This window comes from Mustela lutreola, chromosome 12, assembly GCF_030435805.1.
Source record: "Mustela lutreola isolate mMusLut2 chromosome 12, mMusLut2.pri, whole genome shotgun sequence".
In the NCBI taxonomy this organism is placed as follows: Eukaryota; Metazoa; Chordata; class Mammalia; order Carnivora; family Mustelidae; genus Mustela; species Mustela lutreola.
This window is the reverse complement of record NC_081301.1, coordinates 32995463-33014727: the sequence shown is the minus strand read 5'-3', so window position 1 is coordinate 33014727 and position 19265 is coordinate 32995463. Positions and strand designations below refer to the sequence as shown.

General features: G+C 43.8%; 1 long non-coding RNA gene across 2 annotated transcripts in view; it reads right to left on the bottom strand.

Moving 5' to 3' along the window:
• Positions 1 to 428: 428 nt before the first annotated feature.
• The window catches only part of LOC131812878 (uncharacterized), an 88999-nt gene continuing 70162 nt past the window's right edge, over positions 429 to 19265 (bottom strand). The window contains exons 7-8 of one of the 2 annotated variants that reach the window (XR_009346530.1): positions 13043 to 13167; positions 429 to 1590 (exon numbers count right to left, since the gene is read on the bottom strand). This is a non-coding gene — a long non-coding RNA (uncharacterized LOC131812878). Of the gene's footprint in view, positions 1591 to 6643; positions 13168 to 19265 lie in introns of those variants that run through there. The other variant, XR_009346529.1, reaches the window with a different exon arrangement.

The window sequence follows — 19265 nt, the reverse complement described above, 5'->3', positions numbered from 1 at the left end:
ACAAGGATGCAGCCTGCCCAGGAAGTAAGTTCCCTCCTGGACCATGTGTGTAGCATTCCTCCTAGGCAGCAGCCTGGTGCGGTGAGTGGGCACGTGGCCATTTATTGGACCTGTGGTCCTGGGCAAGTCACTGATGTCCCAGCCTAGGCCTTCCCGTGTGCTAAAACAGGGGCGTTAGCTCCCACTTCATGGCCTATTTTGAGGTATTTACGAATCATTTTTTGGGGAGCCTGGGGGGCTTGGTAAGGTAAGCTGCTGCCTTGGGCTCAGGACATGATCTCAGCCCAGGCGTGGGCTTTTTGCTCAGCGAGGAGTTTGCTATTCCCTCTCTCCCGCCCCTCCCCCACTCAAGTTATCTCGCTCTCTTTCCTCTCTCTCAAATAAATAAAATCTTTTTTAAAAAATCCTTTGTTAAGGGAAAGTGCTACACAGTGTCCAGACAAGTGGTATTGACATGGAGTGGAAGGAAGTTGGAGTTCCACAAGAGTAGGTTTGAATCCAGGCTCAGCCACTTTGGGCAGCTTATTTAATCGCTAGAGGCTTCCATTTCTCATCTGTAAAATGGGATACAACTGCCTAGTGTACAGTCCCGCTCTTGAAGTTTGAAATTAGAAAAAAATGGTGCATGCGGAAGGCACCTGGGGAGAGGCAGCCGCGCTTGCAGCTAATGACCAGTAGGGGGCACCAAGCTACTTATAAATGAAATTCGCCTGGCGTCCCGGCCGCGAGCGCACAAAAGCCTCTCTACAAAGGCCGCGGGGATCCACAAGTCTGTGGATTTGCGCACACGTTCTCCTTTTTTATTGGAAAATTTTATTTTACACTGTACTATTTGAGGGGTCGTTTATTTAAAAAGCAGCTCAGAGTGGTGTTAAGAGCTCCTCACAGAAGGCTGCTTGTCCTTGCCCGAGTCCTCGTGCTCTGTGACCGGCGTCTGGACCCACTCTCTGGGGGCCCCGCTAGCTGTCGGTGACTAAGATTCTGGGGCAAATACTCTTCCAGAAACATGCAGGCCGGGGGCAGGGGATTGGACACGGGGACCCTGGACTAAACGACCCCGGATGCCCTCGCGGGGGCCGGGTGTGACGCCTCCCACACCGTCAAGGGAAGCCACGCAGGGCTAATCCCGGTGTCACAAAGAAGTGCGGCGAGGGCCGTCGGGTGGTGGCGGTGTTTTTCTGCGGGCGCGCACTCGGCGCTCATCGTCTTTTGTGCCGGCTGCTGCCGAAGCCACAGAGACCACCCAGCCTGACAAAGAAAGGAATTCCTGTCTGCAGTTGACAGCCCTCAGGTTGACGGCTTTCCATTTGCCCCGGAGGCTGTCACTTGCGGAACAATGGCTAGAAGCAGGGTGGCTCTCACCTGAGTCTGGCGCTGCCGCGGGGGGAGGGGCGCAGACTCGGATTGTTGCGGGGGACGGGGGAGGGGGGGGGGGGCGCTGGTGTCTGTCCTTCCAGGTTGGGAAGGCTCTAAGATCACTCCGGCCTGCAGCAGACAAGCTTGGAGAGGATGTGGAGGGCTGTTTCCCCCGTGGACGGTGTCTCACTCCACAGATCAGGAAGCAGCAAGCACTGACGACGTGACTCTTTGCTAAAAAAAAAAAAAAAAAAAAGGAATGTATATATATACACAAAACCAGAAATCAATCTTTAAAGCATTATGTCGGGCGAAAGAAATCCGACAGAAAAGTACCTACAGTATAATCCCATTTCTAGAACCTTCTACAGCAGACAAAACTGTGGTGATAGAAATCAGATCCACGGCTACCTCGCTCGGAGAGGTAAAAGTTGACTACGGAGAGACATGAAGGGAGTTTCTGGGGGTGGAAACGTTCTCATCTTAAGTGGTGAGCACATGGGTGCACATGCCTCTCTAAAATTGAGTGAACTGCACACTTAGAAGTGCACTGTACTGTACAAAAATTACATTTCAATAACACTGATTAAACCGGAATTGCAAGGAATAGTTATGACTTTTCTCATTCTCAAAAGAAATATATGTCCACACTAGAAGAATGAGAAAATACACATAATGATTTTTCAAAAAGAAAGAAAAATCATCCACAAGCCCATTACCCAGAGGTAACCATGGTTATCATTTTGATATTGATACGATCAGATCTTAATTTTCACAAAAATGAGATGATACAATGCTTTCTTTTGCATTGAATTGGCAATATAGGCATATAGTTAAGAAAAAGAGATGTACCATTTATGAACAGCTTGCTCCTATATTAATCGGTATTTTCAATATAATAGGATATTATGAACATTTTTCCATGCCATTAAAATTTTTTTGTCATTTTGAAGCAGACATTTGATTGAAGTATAACAACAACAACAAAAAAACAGAAATATGCAAAAATTTTAAGTGTAAGGCTCAAAGTGTTTTCACAAATGAGATCTACTTTTACATGCAGCACCAGTATAAAATCATAGATCATTACCCAGCACCCCAAAAACCTTTTGGATCCTCTCCTCAGTACTGTCTCCTCTCCCCCAAAATAAGCCACTATCCTGCCTTCTAATTTCTAATGAGTTTTTCCTGATTTGTGAACTTTTATGATGGAATTATGTGGTGTTCATTCTCATGTCTATATTTCTTCACTGGACAGTAGAGGAATGAGATTCATGTTGTTGCATTTGGCAACAGTTCATTCACACTTACTATTACCATAGAGTATACATTTGTATAAACGTATGACAATTTATTGATCCATTCTATTGTTGATAGACACATGGGTTGTTTCCAGGTTTTGGCTATTATAGCTGCTATAACTTCTTTAGATGTCTTTTGGTGAACATATGTATATATTTCTGGTGCATATATGCTTAGGAGTGCAAATACTAGGTTGCAGGATATGCAAATGTTTAGCATTAGTAGAAAATACCGGATAGTCTCCAAAATGGTTGCCCCAATTTACATTCTTGCCTGCAGTGTATGAGTTCCAATTGTTCTACATTCTTAAAAAACAATATCAATTATAATGACTATATAGCATTTCCTTATACGGATATGCCATACTTTATGTTTCCTGTAAATCAGGGATTCTTAACCCTTTTTGTGCCACACACACACTGGTGTTCTGATAAAGCTTGAGGACCTCTTCTCAGAATATGACATAGTAAATGTGTGCTTCATTATTAACACACTGATAACCTCTAGCAGCAGGTCTAACAACCGCAGAAACTTCAAATTTTCATAATAAGCATAAACAAAAATGTTTATTGGCTTTTGGTGCTTCCTCTCCTATGAAATGGGTATCTTGGCCTTTGGCCAATTTTTTAAAGATCTTATTTATTTATTTGACAGAGGGAGAAAAAGCGAGAGAGGAAACACAAGCAGGGGGAATGGGAGAGGGACAAGCATGCTTCCTGCTGAGCAGGGAACTCAATGCAATGCAATGAGGGGCTCGATCCCAGGACCCTGGGATCATGACATGAGCGGAAGGCAGACACTTAACGACTGAGTCACCCAGGCGCCCCTACCTTTGACAATTTTTAAAATCGCTTACTTATTTTCAAAATTTACGTAAGAATTCCTTGTATATTATAGATATTAATCTTACAGCAAAATGTCACAATTGTCATTAGCTTTGCCATTTTATGTTTTTTATAGTTTTTATAGTAGCTGTTTATATGTTTTAAATAATAGCTTTACTGAGAAATAATTCACCTGCAATAAAATTCACCCTCTTAAAGTATACAATTAAATGGTTTTTAGTACATTCACAGTTATGAAACCACCATCATCCTCTAATTCCAGAATATTTTCAGGACCCAGGAAAAAACCTTGAACTCATTGGTAGTCATTGCCCAGAATTATCCCCAGACCCTGTAACTCCTGGTACCTCTAATTCATTTCCATTCCTATTTTGGAAAGAATAATAGGAGTTGCCTATTCTGGACATTTCATAAGAATACAGGAACATACACAAAATACACACACAACATGTGATGCTTTATGACTGGCTTCTTTCACTTGGCATAATGTTCTCAGGATTAATCTATGTTGCGCATTTGTCAGTACTTTATGGCTTTTTGTGGGTGAATAATATCCCATTGTATGGGTACACCAGATTTTATTTATGCATTTATCACTTGATAGACATGTGGGTTATTCCTACTTTGGGGCCATTATGAATAACGCTGCTATGAACATTCAGGTACAAGTTTTTTGTGTAGATGTGTATTTTCATTTCTTTTGGGTCTGTACCTAGGAGTGGAATTTCTAGGTCATGTGGTGACTCTAAATTTAACGTCAGAGGTACTGCCAGACTGTTTTCCAAAGTGGCTGAGTATGTTTAAAATCCCACCAGCAACACAGGAGGTATTTGACTTTCTGATGCATTGAAATTTTAAATTATTCCTAGTCAAATAAAGCAGTATTTTTCTTTATGGTATATGCCTTTGAGCCATTTCTAGAAAGGCTTTTATCACTCCAAGATGATAGAAATAGTCTATAAAATATGTGGGTTTTTTCCTATTAGTACTTTGCTATTTGTACTTCTATTGTAGTCACTGTTGTTGCTTTGTGTTAAAAATCTAAACCACCACTTGGAATCTACATGATGCAATGCCAGGTCTTCCTACTTTTTCTGCCACTTTGGTAGACTTCATCCAGTTCCATCTGCCTTATAATTCATGGCAAGTTTTCCCAGACTCTGGCCTCAGCTGTCAGACTTCAGAGGTGTGTGGTTTTGTTACTGGAATCTTTTTGTTTCTTCAGAAGTGTTTATGGCTGTTTCAGATACTTCCAGCCTTTATGTTTTTGAACATTATTTTTAAGGAAAGTGCTCATTTGAGTGCATTTTTCAGTGGTGTAAACATTTTATCAGGATGATAGAGGCTATGAATGGTGTTCTACACATGCTTTGCCTCATGCGTCTTGTCTTTTCCCATTTCTGCTGTCTAAATTTAGGGTGCATGGAAGCCCTGTATTTGGTGAGCAGACCGACTGATGATGTAGGTGGGAAAGCGGGCTGGGGAGGCTGAGAGTCTAGGAGTCTTTGGGGAGCATTCATTAGGTCTTCAGCTTTTCCCATTTTTCTCCATCTCCCCACCATCTCAGAAACAGAAAGTGGGCTGTTTCCATTTATAATGGTAGAACCAAGCCTCATGTTTCCATCTTTTTGTAGTATTTTTAGTCTGTTTTATCCTTTTCACAATGCTGGAAGGTTAGACGGGGCTCAGGGCTCACTGGCTCCATCTGATGATGAACAAACAGAGCCCCGGAGACAGTAAATGCCGGAACCATTAGACTAGACGTGGTAGAGCTGCATCTTAACCGTCCAGCACTCCTGACTCCAAGCCTTGAAAACCCCTGTTCAGCAAGGAAAGAGGGTCAAAGGTCTAGGGTGTGTACACATACAGCCCTCAAAAGGAATGTGGCGTTTTGTGGTTTGGGTTTTTCTTCCCCTTTCTGAGCACGCTTCACATGCCAGCCAAGGGCGTGCAGCTGTGTGTCGGGGGCTGGAAGGGGGTGAGTTGCAGGGTTGCCTGTCATTCCTAAGCCATGTTATAAAGGAGGTCAAAGCACGGAACCTGGGTTGAAGCTCACAAGTCCCTTCTGGTCTTCTGCTGTCTCATCAGAACCGAGCTTCCGCGAGGGAATGACTTGGAATGAGACTCTCTGTAACGGTGGGAACTGGGCTTCTGAGTCACGTAACGTGGCTCCTTAAGTGGTTTAGGGCGATCTGCACGTGTGCTTCAAATTCATAAAACACCCCTCTTGTGGCAAGAGAGGCTGACAAACTCGGCTTCGCGGGCTCAAGAATAAATGAGAAGAGGAAGTCCTCACGTGCCTAAGACACTGCGCATCACAGTGCCAAGTGTCCTTCGTGGGGGGATAAAAAAACATTCCTGGGCAAATGCTCTGAGCTAATGCCAGTTACTGCCCACTGCTCATGAGAGTCTCGGTGAAAATTAGTGTACTTGAGGCTCCAAGAAGGATGAGGCCTGTGGCACACTAGGTTTGCACAGCATCTCTAAATCCTGGACCCTTTACTCACGTAACATCCAAGACTTCTTTCCAACAACTGTTCCATTGAGCTTAACCCTGCACAAGGTTGCTATAGAACATACGTTTCTATTACATGCACGTACTCATAACAACCAGAATATTTTAGAACATCAATACCTTCCTCTACTAATTCCAATTTACAAACTTGAATGAGGCTGACAGTGTTTTACAGCTTACACAGATGCAGATTCCTTCTATTACAACAAAGTAAAAAAAAAAAGAGGCTGTTATTAAAAAAATAATAATAAAATAAAAAAGAAGCTGCCCAAATTTTTATGCTGGGTTTTATTGTTATTGCTGCTGCTGCTGTTTTGTTGTTTTTAGAAAGAGAGTGCGTACACAGGAGGGCAAAGGACAGAGGGAGAGGGAGAATCTCAAGCAGGATCCATGCCCAGCTCAGAGCCCATGCAAGGCTTGATCTCACGACACTGTGATCACTACCTATGCCAAAATCAAGAGTCAGCCGCTTAACAGACTGAGCCACCAAGGCACCCCATTGTACTCTTAAATGCATCAAATATTCCTTGTTATTGAGTGTACAAGTCTTAGAAATTGAAGTTTTTTGATCACATAATCATTTTATGTGTGTAAGAAATTTATCGTAATATACTTTCATGTATATTGCACTCACTGAGTGACACAGACTTGGTCTCTATTAATATTCATAAAGCATCTTCCAAAATTTTCAGTATTATAGCATGCTATCGTTAATTTTTATCAAAGTTATATATGTAATTTTCATGAAAATATAATATAAATGAACTTTCCCTTTGGGGCATTAAAATATTTCTGAATAGGACCCTTTTTTATAATAAGAGTAATTGATGAATGCTTTTAAGTATTTTTTTAAAAGATTTTATTTTTTATTTATTTGTCAGAAAGAGAGAGTGTGGGCGCACAGGCAGGCAAAGTGGCACGCAGAGGCAGAGGGAGAAGCAGGCTTCCTGCCGAGCAAGGAGCCTGATGTGGGACTTGCTCTCAGGACACTGGGATCATGACCTGAGCAGAAGGCAGCTGCTTAACCAAATGAACTACCCAGGCATCCCCCCTTTTAAGTTTTTAAAAAATACATACAAAAGCTGAAAAAAGCCCATTATCTCTTAAATACAACCACTATTAATCAACATTTGTCTTTTCTTTTATGCATAGTTTTTACATCATTGCGATCCTTTGTTGTCTCTTTATTGATTTAAAATTATAGCAAGAATATTAGCATTTGGTTTTTTTTGTTTTTGTTTTTGTTTTTTTGAGGGGGCACCTGGATATGAATAGCATTTGTTTTTATACTTGAGGAATGTATAAACAAAGAGAATGATTTAAGGTGTCTCTCCGCATTCCAAGGGCTGTTGGTGGTTTCAGTTTTGGGGTTCCAGAAGGAGTAACAAGAGTGCTGCTTACTGAATGCGGAGGACTGCGGGCCTGTCTTAGATGATGACCCTGAGTCAGTGAAGTAGCATCTTGGTCCCAGCAGTGTCCAGTCTCCATAGCTGAGTCTACTTGGGTCTCCCCACCAGCTCCTCCTACCGCAGGTGCTCAGACCATGCCTTCGCCAGGTCCCGAAGTAGGTCAAAGGGCCAAGGTCAATTTTGTTACAGAGAAAATTGAGATAAATGGCCTTCCTTCAACCATGAAGTTTTGCTTTCCCTTTTCTCCCAACCTGGTGATAAATGAACAACTGTACATGACCTTAGAGAGTGAACTCCTGGTAAAATACAGCATCTAAGGTAGTTGAGACTTGGAGGCTTCAGTGGTGTAGCCAAGCCCCCCTCTGGCTGGTAAGTGGCAGCTGCGGAGCCCCCTCTCTCTGGGGTCCACATCTCCGGCCCTTCCACCTTTCTGTAAAGACCCACACCCCTGTTTCCAAGCAGGCGTAAAACACCATGGAAAATGTGAGACAAAAGTGCAGCTGTCCTTGGCCGCGTGGAATTGGAAGATATTTCAATCAGACAGAATTAATGGGCTTATGGCAAAATCCTTCTAATTCCTCAGTCAGCTCGTCTGAGCCCGGGTTCGGGGTCCCCCCACTGCTGGGTTTTCATCGGAGGCTGACAGATGCTGCAGGTTGAGAACACAAACCGCGCAGGGCGGGAGGTGGCTTTGGTTTTCATAAAGGCCACAGGTGTTCGGGTTTGCCTTTCTGCTTCGCCCTTCTTTACACGCTGCCAGACGACAAAGACGCAATGAAGAAGACTGCTTTACCTTCTGAGGTTTCACACAACCAGAAGGATTTGCTGCACGGGGGGCGGCTTTCATTCGTCTCCTGTGTTTTCCCTGGGAGAGTTGGGCTCTCAAAAACAGCTCCAGAACGTCGAACCTGGAGGGCAAGTCGGGCTTCCCTCTGAGGAAAGGCAGGTTAGAAGAATAATACAGTGGAGTTAAAAGAGCGTTCTAACCAGGCCATGTGAGAGACCAGGGCTGGGATGCGCCCGTGACAGCCAGAGAACGGTGAGAAAGAGACCAAACAGTTCACAATCGTCTCTTTGAAGCAGGGAGACTTTACCATGAAAGGCACACCCTTTGCCACTTGACAGCATTACAAAGAAATATATTTTCCCAAGCCAGCAGCTAATAGGGCCCCAAATGGAAACTTTCAATCTTTTGTTCTAATCATTCAGGTTGTCTTGAAAGAGAAGGCTGAAAATACGTAATTTCCCACCTGAGACTGGGTCACAGTTTCCTCATCCATAAAACCAAGGATTTTGAGCACACAACCACGGAGGGGCTGTTCTGGTATGGTCTCTGTTGTTTTTATATAAACTCAACAAACAGCACTGAACACTTTCCTTCTGGCAAGTGTTGTGCCCGTCTCCCACAGTGCCCAAGACACATTTCCTGCCTGCAAGGAGCCACAGTTCACAAGGGGCCTCCAGGCCATACAAAGCCAAGTCTGGTGTGTCTCTGGTGCAGGAGATGCAGAGGGCCAAGGGAGGAATGAATGGAAGGAGAGATTTCATGCAGATGAAGACAAAGACTTTGTGGAAGAGGTGGCATTTCATTAAGCCTTGAAGGATGAGAGGGGTTTCAACACACGGATGTGAGAAAAAAAGGAAATCTAGGCAGGGGAGGAGCACAAGCAAGAAGTAGGAAAAGCTAGGTGAGTCCATAGTATCCTGAGATAAACACACCTGGGGCATAGGGCCGGAGCAGAGGAATCATCCGGAGGCCTCGAGCATTAGGGCATCCACTGAGGAGCCATTGAGGGCCTAAAGGAAGGGCTGTAATATCATTACACATATCAAAATTGTACTTTAGTAATATCACCAGCAAAACTGGCATATTTGTTTTCCGAAGGGTCCCCCGGGTGACAAATGGAGGGGCTATTAGAACCCGCCCAGGCTGACTTCCAAGCTTGTGCACATAACTCTCCAAGAAGGCCACAGAAACACTCTCAACGAGCTTCAGAGCTACAGCTGCAGTGTTCAGACTCCAGTGTCTTACCCAGAGCAATACACTGGGGGGAAACAACATCAGACAGGAAGGGGTGGAGATTCACCTGCTAATTCCTAGCCATAATGGGTGGAATGGTGGCCCCCAAAAGATATGTCCACACCCTAACCCCTGCTACTATGAGTATTACCTTATATAGCAAAAGACTGAACATGACTTTACATGACTAAAGATGTGAATAAGTCAAGGATCTTGAGAAGAACTTACCCTGGATTAGGGTAGCCCTACACGCGGCCTCACGTAACCTTATAAGACACATGTGCAGAGAAGGGAAGAAAGAAGCAATATGACCACAGAGTTGGGAGTGACGTACCATGAGTAAGGAATATCCGAAGCCACCAGAAACTGGAAGAGGCAAGGAATGGATTCCCCCCAAGAGCTTGGACAGGAATACAGCCCTGAACCACCTTGATTTCAGACTTCTGACCTCCAGAACTGTGAGGAGAAACCTTCTATTGTTTGAAGCCCCAGGCTGTGGAAATCTGTTATAGCAGCCACAGGAAACCAATATACTAGGTAACCTTTTGTTAAATGTAAATTCATTTTGAGGGACATCTTGGTGGCTCAGCCAGTTAAGCATCTACCTTTGGTTCAGGTCATGATCTGAGGGTCCTAGGATGGAGTCCCGTGTTGGGCTCCTTGCTCATCAAAGAGTCTGCTTTTCCCTCTGCCTGCCACTCCCCCAGCTTAAGCTCTCTCTCTCTCTAACAAATAAATAAAATCTTAAAATAAATAAATTCATTTTGAATTAGTGATATATGCATATGTTTCAAAATTTTAGAAGGGTAAAACATTTATGGTTAGTAGGAAATCTCCCTTCTTTTTATACCCACAAGCTACCAGTCTTCCTCCACAGAGGCATCCACTATTAGTGGTTCTAAGTGGCCATTTAATCGTGTGTGTGTGTGTGTCTACAGAATCTTGCAATTATCCCTAAGTAATCTGGAAGGTAGCGTGTGCTATAAGGTTATGAAAACAGACCTTATCCTTGAAGACAGACAGATTTGGATCAGATTCCTTCCCAGTTCCAACACATACCTGGAGACTTTCTGGGCAAGTTCTACAACCTTGGAGGGCCTTGGTTTTCTCCTCTGTGAAATGGGGATGATGATGTGTCCCACGTCTGGGACTGCTGTGAGGATTTGATGAGTTGACATGGGTGAAGCTCCCAACTGGTATGTGGCTGCCTAGAGAGTCCCCATCCTATGGGCTAATGTCACTGCTGCTCACATGGCCTCTGGCAGGTGCCTCTCAGCTCAGCCTTTCTCTGCTTGGAATCAGCCTGGTGCATCTTTTGCTGACATGCCTAAGAGAGATGGCTACATTCTTGTCATTCCAGGGTTATTTCTGACTGCCTGCCATGGTATCTTCCTTCACTGCTGATGGAAAACCAAGGTTACAAAACATCGATAAGCCAATTTTTTAAACCCCTAAAGAGAAAGTAGTGAGCATTAAGTGGAGACAGATGTGTCTCGGTTACAAAGACAGGATTCTGGGTCTCTGCCCATACTGTTCCCTCACCCACAATTGTTCCAAGTACAAAAATTCTGATGGCAACTATGCAATAGGGTTGTCATTGCAATGGAAAGAATGTCAAAGTTAGGGAATTCAGAGCTATTTATGTCCACTACAACTTTGGCCTCAATTCTTCCACTTGGCGAGCCTCAGTTTTTTTATCTGTAAGATGGGGGTGATGTTCTTTTTCATACCCATCTCAGAGTCATCATGTGGGTTCCAAAAAAAGAATCAAGTGCCAACTTAGGCATTACTTACTCCATTCCTAATTTTATAGATGAGGAACTTGAGAGCCTCAGACGGCAAGTCACCAGCCCAAGATTACCCAGCAAGTCAGGAGCTGAGCTGGGGCTGGATCTTGGCCCTCTGGAGAGACCTCTTTTCTCTTGAGCAGGCTGAGGAGACTGATGTGATAAACCATACTATACTGTTTAACTGTCGCTTGAGACCACTCATCTTAATGATGTCTAGACCTCAGTTCACCTGTTTCTTTTTCTAAAGCTCTGCCCCAAATGGACACAGACCCTAGCCCTCTGCTGTTTGGCCTTTGGAGAAAGGGTATGGCATATTTGAATTCCCCCTGAAAAGGCGGGCTTCTACTCTTAATCCCCTCCTGACTACTGGCTTGTGACAGCAGTGATTCACCCACCCCTCTATGCCCCTTGATGAAGAATGCAGAGCATGAGCCTCGTGCATAAGGCCACTTGACCTTCTGCAAGGTGACACGGTGATGGGGGTAGGGTGTGTGGAGCCTTTTAGTGACAAATGATTCTTACCCAGATTGGATAAACATTCCCTAAGCCCACATGTAACTCTCAAATATTTGCTTCTCTGACTTGGACTTCATTCTGTCCAAGTTGTAGGGGACTAGAAAACAGCTTGGAGGCTTCTCATAAATGTTTGCCATGATCCAAGAGGAGGTGTCTTCTTTCTTTTTACCTGCCATTACAGATAAAACAACAGGGCAACAAGTTTGACACTGTGACGGGGAGGAGTGGCATCTGAATGAGCAGGGACGGCAGAAAGGTGATTTGGCCGCCTTGCTCTAGGAGAGGTGAAAACACCCAACACTCTAGTTCCCTCCTCTCAAATCCAGAGACACGGCAGAGAGCAAACAACAAGCACACACATAGCAGAATCGAAACGTATCCATCAGTTTTCACTTAGAACAGATAAGAGGGTCTCATGATGACCACAGAGAGTCCTCCTGGGAGCTGCACACTCACCCTGAAGTTTGGTTTCTATTTTTATACGTCTTCACGTCACAAACCGGCAGCCTTTCATTTCACCTTGAGGAGCTCCTTCCAGAATGACGATTCTTATTTAAGCCAAGCTTTACCATGATGGCTGCGAAACGATCTTCCAGCCCTAAAACTCCCTTCGTGTTGATCGGCTGGCATTTTACTGGAAGCAAGAGCCTCTTCCTCAGTATTAATCCACTTACTACTGATCTATCATCACAGCGATTCAGAGATTCCTATTTTTTAATGGCTTATTTTCATGACTATTTTGATGCTTGAATTATCCCAGATTTGGCTGATGGGAGCCACTTCAGGCTGATTTCCGTATCTTTTTGACATGCCCCCATCACTTCTTTGAGCACTGCCTGACTCTCCAGCACAAGATGGACCAAACTCATCTTGTAAAAGGAAAGCACAGGGATTAGAACAGAAGAGAAGATGGCATTTACAGATCAATAAAGATGATTGTGCATTGGCAATCATATGTGTTAATAGGAATAATTATCCCAAGTGTTTAACCCACAAAGAAATAACCATGCATAGAAAGCAGGAAGGACTAGAAGAAAATGCTAGAAAGCTAGAAGAAACTTTGTGAGGATGATGAAAGTTGTTTTCATATTGCTCTTTTTTCCCCCTGTATATCCCAAATTGTATGTGATGAGAATTTTTATAATGAAAATAATTATTTTTCTTTCTAAGAATAATGGAGTGGGCCAACTCTAAGAACACTGTAAAAGGATGAATAAAGATGTTAACAAACACTAAGAGAAATCGGCGGAAAGCACTTCATTGTCGTCAGTCACGCTGTCAAAACAAACCTCTGTGCCACACGCAGTAAGGAACAACGTCTTAGAAAACTTGGCTTCCTGGACCTGGTTCTGCCATGTGTGCCTGAGTGACTTTGCGCAAATCACATTCTCAATTTGGGCCTCGATTTCTTCATCTGAAAAAAAGAGATCACAAGTTCTTCCTATATCAGCCGTGCTACGAGACTCAAACAAAACCATATATACAAAACATCCTTTAAAACCTTACAAAGGTAAATCATTTTCTTCAAGAGTTTTTTTTAAAAATTTGCTTCATGCTTTATGCAAAGCTTGCGTTTTTAGCAGGTTCCTTTGACATGGGTGGCAGAGAAGAGCTCTGGGAGTGTCTGTGAGCCTGCTTGGGTCTGTCTTGTACCTAAGACAGCAGGAGCTCCACGGCTGCATCTTGAACTGGGCTCCCTAGAAGCCACCTGGGGACGAGGACTCATGTGCAAGTGACTTATTAGGGAGTGTTCCCAAACAAGCATGGAAGTGGGGAAGTGAGATCAGAGAGGAGAGGAAGCCCAGCAAGTACCTCATCGGACAAGTCACTTTGTGATAACTTTGGCTCAGCCCACAAGTGAACTCCAGGGAAAGTTACATCCCAGGGTCGTCCTGGACAGGGGCGAGGGGGCTGGAGCACTAATACCTTTGTACCCATCAGTTACTGAAAAACAGGATGTGGGTGGGCAATCCCCCAGGTGCTTCCGGCTCTTCAGCTCTCCGGGGGACAGGCAAAGTGGATTCCAGCAGCCAAATAAATTAAATGTGGCCAAAGGTGGGCTCCAAAATGGTAAGGGGATCCGAGTGGATGTAGGCAGAATGCTGAGAACATCAGCCCAAAGAAGGCTGGACATTCAAAACATAGGAAATAAAGTGAGAACCAGTGTTACATACAGCACAGGCCTTAGAGAGGCACCACAGTTAGGTACATGGAGACTGGGCCCAGAGAGGCTGAGTGACTAGCCCTGAGTCACACAGATGGCAGCCAAATTCCAGCCCTGGTCTGCCTGGGTGAAGTCCATCTGATCTGCCAAAACTCTCTTCTATACTGTGTCGCTCACTACACTGGGCCTAATGCCCTTTCCATGGAGGGTCATCCATAGGGAATTCTTCATGTGCCACAGACTCTTACAGACCGCCCTGCCTCCAGAAAGCTCAGACCCCCTGTGGATGTCTTCAGGATGGCATTAGTGGTGCCCCTCCCCCCAACGTAGTCACCCCTTTCTTCTTGAATTTGTCTAACTCAAGGCACCAAGAAGGCTGGAACGTGACTTTCTGAACCCCAAAGAGAGACGCCTATGTCTCAGATACAGGGTGGCCCGTCTCCTGGCTCCAAAGACATTATTAGTGATTCGGGGAGAGTCAGTTAGATAAACAGGTACCATCCCAAACAAAAGACCTTGTGAGCTCAGCCGTTTGTTTCTCCTTTATTGTACTTAAATGCAATTACCCCACATCCTGCATTCTGAACATGAGCAAACATGTGAAGGAGCCAGACACTCGGGAGCTCTAGTCACGCAGACCTTGCATCTAACTAGAGAGCCGTGGTCCAGAACCCCGGTTCCATGGCCAACCCTGCCACACACTTGCTGAGAGACAGTTGGGTAAGATGTACGGTCTTTTCAGGTCTTAGCATCCTTGTTCATAAAGGGGTCAAGCCATACCTACCCCATAATGGCACTATGAGGGTCTACAATATATCTAGAAGGCTTCAAGTGTCAAGCTCAAGGTACACATACATAAAAGTATTTTATCCACATTTGATCTAGCAGTTTGATTTTTATAAAGCCAAATGCAGTCACTCCCCTTTCTCAGTATCATTGATCCAACATCCTCAGACAACCAGACACCAGGCAAGAGTTAGGATAAAAATTTATAAGACCTCTGGGAGGAGGCACCAGATGACAAGAACCCAAGCACCCTCCTCATTGTGAAGTGACCAGGCTCCAAAGCCCAGTGTATTTTCTTCTAGGCAGTTCTAACAAGCTTTATTATTATGTCTGGTTTCTCTGAGGAGAAGTAAACAAAGACTCAAGGAGTTGGCCCGCTGACCCTAGCAAAAAAGCAGTATTTAATAGCCTGACAGGATAAATGTCCAAGAGAGTATAAATGACAGCTGTATTCACTCAAAATCACAGTCTGGGGTCAAAAGCCTACACATTCCAGAAGGCCGTGGTGTTGGTAATGACTCAAGACGCTAAGAATCAAGCTGCACTGTTTCCTGCGCTATTTAATAGTGCAGAGGAGTTCGTAGTAGAAAAGTTGACAGAAAAATGTCCAACAGCACTAGGAATTAAAACATAAGCATATTAAACAATAAGAAAATCTATGGTGTTTATGTTAGTATGTATTTTATGAACTGAAAATGCTCGATGCTGGTGAGGATAAGGCAAAACTTGTTCCAGAAAGCCAAAAATAATATAAATGTCTCAAAATAAAGGAAAGAGAAAGTGAATTCTCATAGAATAAAATGACATTTAGCATCCACTGAAAGTGGAAAATTGGAAATCTATACAGGAACAGGGAAAATGGCTTATGATGTCCATGAGAAACCGTAAGACACTAAGTTTCATGTACATACCACATCCAAGTGCCCACAACCACGTTTCCATGAAAAAAAAAAAAAAAAGGCTGCAAGGAATATCACTGTGCTTTTACTCTTGCCATCCCCTCCTTCCTTAGCACTATACAGGCAGAGAAACTGAGGCCAAGTGGCTGTCTCTGTCCTGAGAACCTGCCCCTACAGTTTCCATGTGACCCGCAGGAGGAGAAGGGGCAAAGAGGAAAAGCTGAGGGCCGGGCACCAAGAGGGTCATGTCCCAGAGGACATGTGGGGCTGGGGTGGAGAGGGCTGGCTCAGCACATGGCTTTGTCATGAGTTTTCAAAGTCATGAAGCCTGCTCTGGGACAGGCCCCGAGGAACAGAGGCAGGTCCGATCTGGTGTCTGCCCTTACAGAGCACATGGGAAGGAGAGATGGTCTCTGTCTGAAGTGATCAGGGAAGGCATCAAAGAGGAAGCGGTATTTGGACCTTGAACCCGGTAGGGGGCATGCAGCATGCTGGAGAAAGTTTGTGCTAGCTCCAGAGGGATGACTGCTAAATTGTCAGGAACTTTGCAGGCCGGTGCTTAGGCAAAGCTGTTGATAAAAACAAGTTCTATACACTTACAATTTGATAAAAAAAATATTTGAAGCAAAGGTAATATGCAAACTTCATCATATCCTCATTATTTTACTTTCTCTTACTATTATCTGTACCTTTGAGGTTGTTTATACCTACTGTGCCTGGGCGGTGGGAATACTGTAGTCATGTGCATCTCTTCTCAAATCCATGTTCAATGGCACCAAGTCACCATCTTGAAACTCTGGCACTGGGAGTATTTACATCAGAGAAATGGGCAAATGCTCCAAATCAGAACTTGGCTTAATGTTTTGTTGACAATCAAGCATTCAGACCCTGGACTTCTAATAAATGATGGAGAATATGTTAACAATGTAGACTAAATTCAAAAGTCTGCCATGCTTACCAGTTGTTTTTTTTAATATTATGAATAGCATTAAAATATGAGGGAATTCTTCCAGTACTTGAAAACTATTATCTGCTCAGCAGACAATTATCTTTGTTACTGATGAATGAGTGAAGTTCCATTGTATGTCTTCATTATTTCATTTTGTCTTACTCATAATGTAAAGGAAAATACCAGTCAACATTGATGAAAGAACTTCACTCGACAACATGGAGCGACTTCTTTTCTTCACCACATCCTATGGTAACCAAGCATTTGTTCATAGCTCGGTTTTGCAATGCAATTGTTGGCAACAGAATTAGAAAAACTGACAGCAGATTTTACAAGGAATAGCAGCACTGAAGCTAAAAGCATATGGGATTTATGATATGGTATTGCATTTTATCTGTAAATTGGATGCTATACATTCTTTACATCCGGAAAATGTGTAGTAAACATATACAGATATATATTATATGTCCTTCTTCGGGAAAGCCTTTGGTAAACATCTACTAACATACCACAGGTAAGGACTGGGCAGGAAGAGGCAGGAGTGGGTAGAGAATGGTACAGCAGGGATTGTAAATGAGCTCTAGAGCAGAGTGTCACCGTAGGAGATGAGGTGGGTGCTATCTCCCAGGGACCGGCATCCTCACTGCCCTGGATTCCTCTGGCCCTGGGCCCTGGCCAGATTGCTTTCTGGAAGAAAAAGGATGCCGTGGGTGGGGCAGCACCTGACCTCCCAGGAAGTGAGCCTGGCTGGAGTTAGTGCTGAGTCTGACCACCCCAAGAGGAAAAGCCTTGGGGCCACCGTAAGGGAGAGAGAGGACCCTGTCTATCAAATCAAGCCAGAGGTGAGACAGCCAGATCTGAGAGGACCCTGGTATCTCATCACACAATCTCAGGCTCTCAAGGTCAAAAAGGAGAAGAGTTCAAGAAGGGGACCTTGGGGGGCACCTGGGTGGCTCAGCGGTATAAGCTTCTGCCTTCGGCTCAGGTCATGATCCCAGAGTCCTGGGATGGAGCCCCACATCGGGTTCTCTGCTCGGCAGGGAGCCTCCTTCTTCCTCTCTCTCTGCCTGCCTCTCTGCCTACTTGTGATCTCTGTCTGTCAAATAAATAAACAAAATCTTAAAAAAAAAAAAAAAAAAAAAAAAAAGAAGAAGAAGAAGAAGGGGACCTTGGGGCAGGAACAGGAAGTCTGGGCGGACTATCTCCAAGGGGCTCTGCACACATAATCCTGAACCCATGCTTCAGAGACACAAGGGCAGGCCCCTGACGGCATTGTTCTTCTGCCTGATTCTTCTATTGCTTTGAGTCTAAGTGAGACAGGGAAGTCCAAGAAGCTCTCTGCCCCTCACTGTTCATGCCTGCACTTCATTGACTCTTACCATGCTTTCCTCAAGGCTTATTTTTCCCACCGAGTTTTAAATTCCCGTGTCTGTAGTCACAGTCCTCCAGCAACTCTCACCCTTCCTTTTGTTCTTGATGTTGTTTCTATCTTATGATTTCCCTCAATTAAGCCTGAGGTAAGTTTTTATTATCAGTTTCTCAAAGAACTGGCTTTCTGTTTTGTTGATCATCTGGATTGGTGTTTTGTTTGCTTTGGTTCTTTTTCACTCATTTCTAATTTCATCCTTCTACTTCCTCTGGGTTTATTTCTATCTAGCTTCTCGGATTGCAACTTTGGTGATCTCACTCCTTATTTTTAAAAATTATTCTCTTTTAATAGTGAGGATAGCTAGAGCTACACATTTCCCTCCGAGCACTGCTTTGGCAACATCTAACATGCCGGCGAGCTTTTGTTTCCAGGTGTGCGGATTTGCAGGGCGGCGGAGCTGTCTTTCAGTAACTGAATTCTAATTGCTTTTCATTCTGGCCTGTGAATATGGTTTGCTTGATGAAAGTGTTTTGGAATTCACTGAGATTTCCTCTGCTTACAATTTTTTTCGTAACATTTTTTAAAAAATTGAAGTATGATACACACTCAGTAAAGTGATTACAGATTATGTGTATAGCTTGATGAGTTTTTACAAATACACATACCTAGGGGGACCTTCATGGCACAGTCAGGTAAGCATCTGACTCTTGGTTTCAGCTCAGGTCCTAATCTCAAGGTTGTGATATCGAGCTGCCCTGTGTAGGGCTCCTTGTTCAGCGTGGAGTCTGCCTCTCCCTCTCCCTCTGCCCCCCACACATATACCTATGTCTCTGCCTATGAATCAACATATAGAATATTACCAGACCACAAGGAGACTTATTCTTGGCCGCTCCCTATCAATGTCCCTCAGAAATATCATCATGATTCATGTTTGCATTTGCAAGTTTTTGAAGTTCTTATAAATGAAATCATACAATATGTATTCTTTCATGTCTGGCTTCCTTCTCCCTACATTATGTCTGTAAGATTCGTCCATGTTTTTCACTGTAGCAATGGTTTATTTCACTGAAGCACAGTTGTCCATTGTACAAAGACACTGCAATTTATTTATCCATTCTATTGTCCTAAGACACTTAGGTTGTTACCAATACTTAGATTGTTACCTATCACAAACAATGCTGCTATGGACATGCTTATACATATTTTTTAAATTCAGACATGCATTTCTTATAGGTACATATATGAGAGTACTAATTAACTTTCAACTTTAAGATTCTGATTGTATTTTTTCCCTATATCATTTAAAATCCTATTTGGGTCAAGGTAGGATATAAAAATATTTTAT